This window comes from Phyllobates terribilis, unplaced genomic scaffold (assembly GCF_046119375.1).
Source record: "Phyllobates terribilis strain yellow unplaced genomic scaffold, ASM4611937v1 Scaffold_11__3_contigs__length_659146591, whole genome shotgun sequence".
In the NCBI taxonomy this organism is placed as follows: domain Eukaryota; kingdom Metazoa; phylum Chordata; class Amphibia; order Anura; family Dendrobatidae; genus Phyllobates; species Phyllobates terribilis.
The window spans coordinates 561,042,983-561,050,475 of NW_027362771.1; positions in this window are offsets into that span (position 1 = coordinate 561,042,983).

Here is a 7,493-nt window from a genome sequence, read left to right on the forward strand (position 1 = left end):
GACTTCAGTGTTTTTTGCCTGTCTCTCTAGCCTGGTGCTTCGGTGCCTATCTCTGTCAGTTTGCTTAGTCCTCTGGGACCTCTAGTACATTTTTGTCAGTTTGTCTTTTTGCTCTGCAACAACTTCTGTTAGGAGGTGTCCCATTTTTGCCCCAGTCCTTAGTTCTTTTAGGGACCCCTCCCTTTATTCTATAGGTCTCCGTTCAGACTAGCCGAGGACGAAGGCGGGTCTGTTCACAAGGAACAGGCAGCCCGCTACATCGTAGGGATTCAGCTTAGTCTTACTGTAGGGACAGCTTTTCCCATTCTTTCCTTAGTTTATGTTGCAGATCATAACAATTGCACCCGCTGCGCAGAGCTGTCAGATCTCAGACGAGCAGGAGAATAATGGAGAAGACTCCCTCTTTCATCATTGCTTTCAAATCCGTGATGCCAATACAGTTGAAAGTGAGATGCCGGGTGGAGGGAGGGGGGTCAGTGTTGGCGCCGGCATCGGGCCCCCCTGACTCACGGGCCCCATAGCGGTTGTCTGGTATGCCACTGGTCCCCTCGCCGTTTAGCCTTCCTCCAAATGGCTAAATGCTCTGTATTTTAAATGCTGTCATGTTTGCTGCAATAAAACAGTTTTTAGGTTTTGTTAGTCTCTGTCGTACATACACTATTGTGCAAAAGTTTTAGACAGATGTGGAAAAAATACCGCACAATAAGAATAATTTCAAAGATAGAAGTGTTAATAGTTTATTTTTTATCAATCAACAAAATGAAAAGAGAATGAACAAAAGAGAAATCTAATTCGCATCAGTATTTGCTGTAACCGCTCCTTACCTACAAAACAGCATCAATTCTTCTCAGTACTTGTACTTGCACAAAGGTTTTGAAGGAACTCGGCAGGGAGGTTGTTGGAGAGCTAACCACAGATAGTTACGGATCCGGGTAGTGGAACCTCTGTGCTGCGGTGCAAGGAGGGGACCAGAGGGGCGTAACTAGGTATCAACTCGGACTGTCCAAGGTCGTACGGCGGCTCAATCGACTCCGTGACCAGGGAAGGACCGAGCAGAGGGACCAGGTGCTACTCTGGGACCGACCTTGTATGAGAGCAGGTGACTCCCACGGGTCAGAAGGCAGGGACTGACCGGTACAGCAGATGAGCACGGCAGGCAGGCTGCCGGGTGATCCGGGTAGACTGGCTGGCAGACATGGCAGGTAACAAGCAGGAGCCTCCAGGTAGGCTGGCTGGTAGGCACGGCAGGTAACAGGCAGGTGCTTCCAGGTAAGCGGGCTGGCAGGCACGGCAGGCAACATGCAGGAGCCTCTAGGTAGGCTGGCTGGTAGGCACGGCAGGTAACAGGCAGGTGCTTCCAGTTAAGCGGGCTGGCAGGCAACAGGCAGGTGCTTCCAGGTAAGCAGGCGGGCAAGGCCCATAGACAGACTGGCAGACTGGACTGTAAACAGACTGTCAGGCTGGAGAGTAGACAAGCTGGCAGACAGGACTGGTAGTCAGGCTGGCAGACTGGACTGGTAGGCTGGCGGACTGGACTGGTAGCCAGGCTGGCGGACTGGACTGGTAGGCTGGCGGGCTGGACTAGTAGTCAGGCTGGCGGACTGGACTTGTAGTCAGGCTGGCGGGCTGGACTGGTAGTCAGGCTGGCAGCGGGACCTGAGGGCTGAGGCAGAGTTCAACACACAAAGCTACAACCTTGCACGGGCACCTCCATTTTGGAGGAGGTGCCTTTTATATGAGAGGTCCTCCGGTCATTGGCCGGGGACTCCTTAGGACGGTGCGCGCGGCCCCTTTAAGAGGGAGGGAGCGCGCGCGCCCTAAGCACAGTGCCCGGGAAGCTGCGCGCGCCGGCCGCAGCAGAAGCAGGAGCGCCGGAGGACTCCGGGCGGGGAGCACGTCAGTAAGAGGGACGACGTCTCTGCCTGTCAAGGGGCAGAGACGCCGATACTACACAGATCTTCTGTGGATGTCACTTGTGTAAATCCTTCTGTCTTTTCATTTAATCCCTCACAGCCTTAATGTCAAAATCAGGGCTCTGTGGGGCCATATCATCATATCCAAGACTCCTTGTTCTTCTTAATACTTAATCACATTGGCTGAATGTTCGGGGTCGTTGTTCTGCTGTACCAAAAATGTGAGCCAATCAAGACACGACCTTGATTGTATTACATGATAGATAATTGATCCTGACCAAATCACTGGTTTGCTGAAATGCAGCCACGAATTAGCAAGGACTCTCCACCATGCTACACTGTTGCCTGCAGACACTTTCCTAGCCCTTTTCTGAACAAGCTGCCTTCTGCTACAGCTAAAAGTTTTACATTTTGACTCCTCAGTCCATAACACCTGCTGCCATTTTTCTGCACCCCAGTTCCTATGTTTTTGTACATAGTTACGTCAGTTGTCCTTGTTTCCATGTCGGAAGAGTGTATTTTTGCTGTTATTCTTCTATGAAGGCCACTTCTGGCTTGACTTCTCTGAAATAGTAGATGAGTGTACCTGGGTACCAATGGTTGCTGCCAGATCTTAGTTGATGGCATTGCTGGATATTTTCCGATTTAGAAGGGAAGTAAGCATGATGTGTCTTTCATCTGCTCCACTAAGTTTCCTTAGCCGACCACTGCGTCCACAGTCCTCAATGTTGCCCACCTTCTTCAAAAGAGCTTGAACAGCTTATGTTGAAACCCCAGTCTGCTTTGAAATCTTTGGGAGAGACCTTGCTGGTGCAGTATAACTACCTGGTTTCAACCTGTGACATGAAACTGCCTTCCACAACCAACTTCACCTTTGTAACAGAGTTTGGCTTTTCTTCACACAATTTTAAGCCTCCTCTACAGCTTTTACTTTTTTAAGTTAATGACTGTATTTCAACCTACATATAAAAAAATGATGACCATTATCACCTGTTTAGTATAATTACTTACTCATACACCCGACTGTAATCCTTCAAAATCCCTGCCTTTGTGCAATTGTACCTAGAAGAATTGATGTTGTCTTGAAGGTAAAGAAAGGGCAGTCCAACCAAATATTGATAGAAAAATATGAGAGTCCTCAGTGGTTGATACCTTTTAATGGCTAACTGAAAAGATGACAACAAATGGCCAGCTTTCGAGACTACTCAGGTCTCTTCATCAGGCATAGCATAACAAAATCTGAAGAGTCACATATTTATACACAACAGGACAGAATAGTGCAGTAAATAAGACAAGTGACGTGAAGCCCGAACTATCAATTTGGGATGGGGAGAAAGCAGTAAATATTGGGGCAGGTCATAGATCTGCTATGATTCTTATTAATTGATAAAACTATTAACACTTCTATTTTGAACTCATTCTTACTTTGCAGTATTTTTTTTCCACTCCTACCTAAATCTTCTGAGCAATACTGTATATATACACACGTATGTATTAGCAAATTCAGACACACAAATATATATTTATATTTTTTACATATGCAAATTGTCTCTTCAGAGAGAAAGATGACTAGAACTCTAGCGCCACCTATTGGAAGTAGCAATCCTAAAAATCAATATCGACCCTTTAAAGAGCCTTGCCACATTACTTAGGATCACACACAATATACATAATTCGGTCATTATTCTTGCCTGTTTTTATGTAAGATGAATTAAAACAAATTTTTGAAAAACTTTGGCCAATACAGTGCTCTCGAAATACCTTTGTTGAGTCACAGTACATGTCAGACCAAATGAGAATCATGAGCTCAAAGGAGCTGCCCAAGGATCTCAGAGACAGAATTGTGGCCAGGCACAGATCTGGCCAAGGTTACAAAAAAATTTCTGCATTACTCAAGGTTTCTAAGAGCACAGTGGCTTCCATAATCCTTAAATAGAAGAAGTTTGTCACCACCAGAAGTCTTCCTAGATCTGGCCATCCAGCCAAACTGAGCAATCGAGGGAGAAGAGCCTTGGTGAGAGAGGTAAAGAAGAACCCCAAGATCACTGTGGCTGAGCTCCAGGGATGCAGTAGGGAGATGGGAGAAAGTTCCACAAAGTCAACTATCACTGCATCTCTCCACAAGTTGGGCCTGTATGGCAGAGTTGCCCGACGGAAGTCTCTCCTCAGTACAAGACATATGAAAGCCCGCATAGAGTTTGCTCAAAAACACATGAAGGACTCCCAGACTATGAGACATAAGATTCTCTGGTCTGATGAGACGAAGATAGAACTTTTTGGTGATAATTCTAAGTGGTATGTGTGGAGAAAACCAGGCACTGCTCATCACCTGCCCAATACAATCCCAACAGTGAAACATGGTTGTGGTAGCATCATGCTATGGGGGTGTTTTTCAGCTGCAGGGACAGGATGACTGGTTGCAATTGAAGGAAACATGAATGCGGCCAAGTACAGAGATATCCTGGATGAAAACCTCTTCCAGAGTGCTCTGGACTGTTACGGGTTCGGGTGGTGGAACCTCTGTGCTTCGGTGCAAAGAGGGTCCAGAGGGGCGTGACTACTCGGCCTGACAAGGTCGTACGGCGGCTCAATCAACTCCGTGAACCAGGGAGGGACCGGGCAGGTGGACCAGGTGCCACTCTGGGACCGACCTTGTGTGAGAGCAGGTGACTCCCATGGGTCAGATGGAAGGAACTGACCGGTACAGCGGATGAGCACGGCAGGAAGGCTGACCGGTGGTCCGGGTAGTTAAGCAGGCTGGTTCGGCAGATAGCCAGATGGGTGCTCCGGGTAAGCAGGCTGGCGGGCACAACAGGTGGCAGACAGGTGCTTCCAGGTAAGCAGGCTGGTGGGCACGGCAGGTAACTGGCAGGTGCTTCCAGGTAAGCAGGCTGGTGGGCACCGCAGGTAACTGACAGGTGCTTCCAGGTAAGCAGGCTGGAGGGCAGAACTATAGACACTGGCGGGCTGGGCTGTAGACAGGCTGGCGGGCAGGACTGTAGACCGGCAGCGGGACCTGAGGGCTGAAGCAAGTGTTAGCACACGGAACAACTACCTAGCACAGGCACCTCCATTTTGGAGGAGGTGCCTTATATAGGGGCAGTCCTCCGGCCATTGGCCGGGGACTCTATAGGACGGCGAGCGCGGCCCCTTTAAGAGGGAGGGAGCCCGGGAAGCTGCGCGCAGTGCGCACCACAGCAGCAGGGGAGAGGGAGGATGTCGGACCAGGACCGCGGCGGTGAGGGGAACGGCGTTTCTGCCGGCAGGAGGCAGAGACGCCGATGCTACATGGACCTTAGACTTGACTGAAGGTTCAACTTCCAACAAGACAATGACCCTAAGCACAGAGCTAAAATAACAAAGGAATGGCTTCAGAATAACTCTGTGACCATTCTTGACTGGCCCAGCCAGAGCCCTGACCTAAACCCAATTGAGCATCTCTGGAGAGACCTGAAAATGGCTGTCCACCAATGTTCACCATCCAACCTGACGGAACTGGAGAGGATGTACAAGGAAGAATGGCAGAAGATCCCCAAATCCAGGGGTGAAAAACTTGTTGCATCATTCCCAAGAAAACTCATGGCTGTACTAGCTCAAAAGGAGGCTTCTACTCAATACTGAGCAAAGGCTCTGAATACTTATGACCATGTGATATTTCAGTTTTTCTTTTTTAATAAATTTGCAAAAATTTCTACATTTCTGTTTTTGTCAGTCAAGATGGGGTGCAGAGTGTACTTTAATGAGAAAAAAATAAACTTTTTAGAATTTACCAAATGGCTGCAATGAAGCAAAGAGTGAAAAATTTAAAGGGGTCTGAATACTTTCCGTACCCACTGTAACTTCTGACTTCCGGCCAATCAGAAGCTGCACTCCCAAGATGGCGTTGCGGGACTGAAGCAGTGAAGAAAAATGGGGAAGACGCCAGAGGGTGAGTATATGACCGGGGTAGGGGGCTTACATTTAAAATGCCACTCCAGCACTGAAATAAAACAAAACCCTGGGGTGATGCTTTAAATTAGTGATATGTGATAAAAGTAAACATTTGCCCAACCAATGTGTGAAAATAAACAATGTCTGCACTTGCAACGTCTTAGGTAAGCAATCCCTCAGCAATTCAACTACCCCCACTGTTTTTACATTTGCAATTGTGTATTTTTTCATGAACTCCTTTGAACTTTTTTGTTCAGAATTGTCACTATTTTTTCAGACACTAAATATTTTAATAAAATTGCCATTTTTTCCAAAATGGTTTTATGGTTTCACATAAGTCTTGCATTGGTGGCCTAACACCTTGCATTGTTTATGCTTGTATGGTGGAAGCAAAGCTGAATTTTTGGATCCCGAAAAACGCTGCAAAAAAGCAAGCAAAATCGGCTTTTTGTCTGCAGTTTCTTTATTGCCAAGAGATCAGGTTTTGGCTGCAGAAAAAATGCAGCAAAAAAGCAACATGTGAACATAGCCTTACAGTGAATGTGCTCCTTAACAAAATAAAACAAAACAAAAAGCAATTGTGGAATTGAATGTTTTTTGTGTAGTTTCACAGTACTTGGAATTTTTTTTTCTAGTATATTATGTGGCACAACGGATGGGGTCATTCAAAAGTATAACTCGTCCCGCGAAAAAACAATAACTAAGTCGTCGGAAAAATAAAAAAAGTTATGCATCTTGGAAGAAGAGGAGGAAATAAAAACGAAAGCGCAAAAACAGAAAAATTGCCAGGACGAAAAGGGGTTAAAACCTTGTCAGGGTCTTCTGGAGTGGAGACAAAGCACAGCATCTTCCTAGCATGCCCAACATGGACTTATAGCAGTGTCTGCCTTAATGCTATTCCTTCTGACTCCATCATACATACTCAATTTGGCTTGGCGTGCATTTGTTTTCAATGAGGAGAGAAGAGTAAAGGCCCCTTACACTTTCTATGAAAATTGGTCAATCCCGCCAAGTTTGGTGGGACCTCCTGACAGTCGGAGGAGAAAGGCTAGCGCTGTGGGAATTTCAATGGCGATCCTTTTATTTTTAGGGGAGATAAGTCACTGCCAGAAGAGCCTGGCAGCAGCTTTCTGCACTCTCCTTGATGGAAACACACAAATGCTTGGCCAAGCCGATAACTCATGTGCATGGGGGAGTCAGGAGAGATTGCCGTCTGCAGAAGAAACATTTGGCTAGCAGTTATCTCCTGTTTGTGGCCATCTTTAACCGCTGTGGAGACACCTCAGACTGCTACTTATATTCCGGAGAACATAAGGATCAGGAGTTAAAATCCAACACTCAATTAGCAAGTCCCCATCCTACATAGTAGATAGTCTATCTAACATGCATGGCCACCTTAATGATCCTGGTTGTTTTCCTCCATTGATCTGACATGCATAACGTGGCATCAATCATCAATGTAGGGTGGCAGGTCCCTTTCATGGGACCCTCAAATCTGGTCTTTTCCTTTAGAACAGAATTGGATGTTTACAGAGTCCATTAATGACCAGACAAAGACAGAAACCCCAGATGAGATCTTATCTGGTGTGAACTGGCCCCATGGACTGCTGTAGTTTATAAGATGCCACGTCTTGTACCAATGAAAAAATA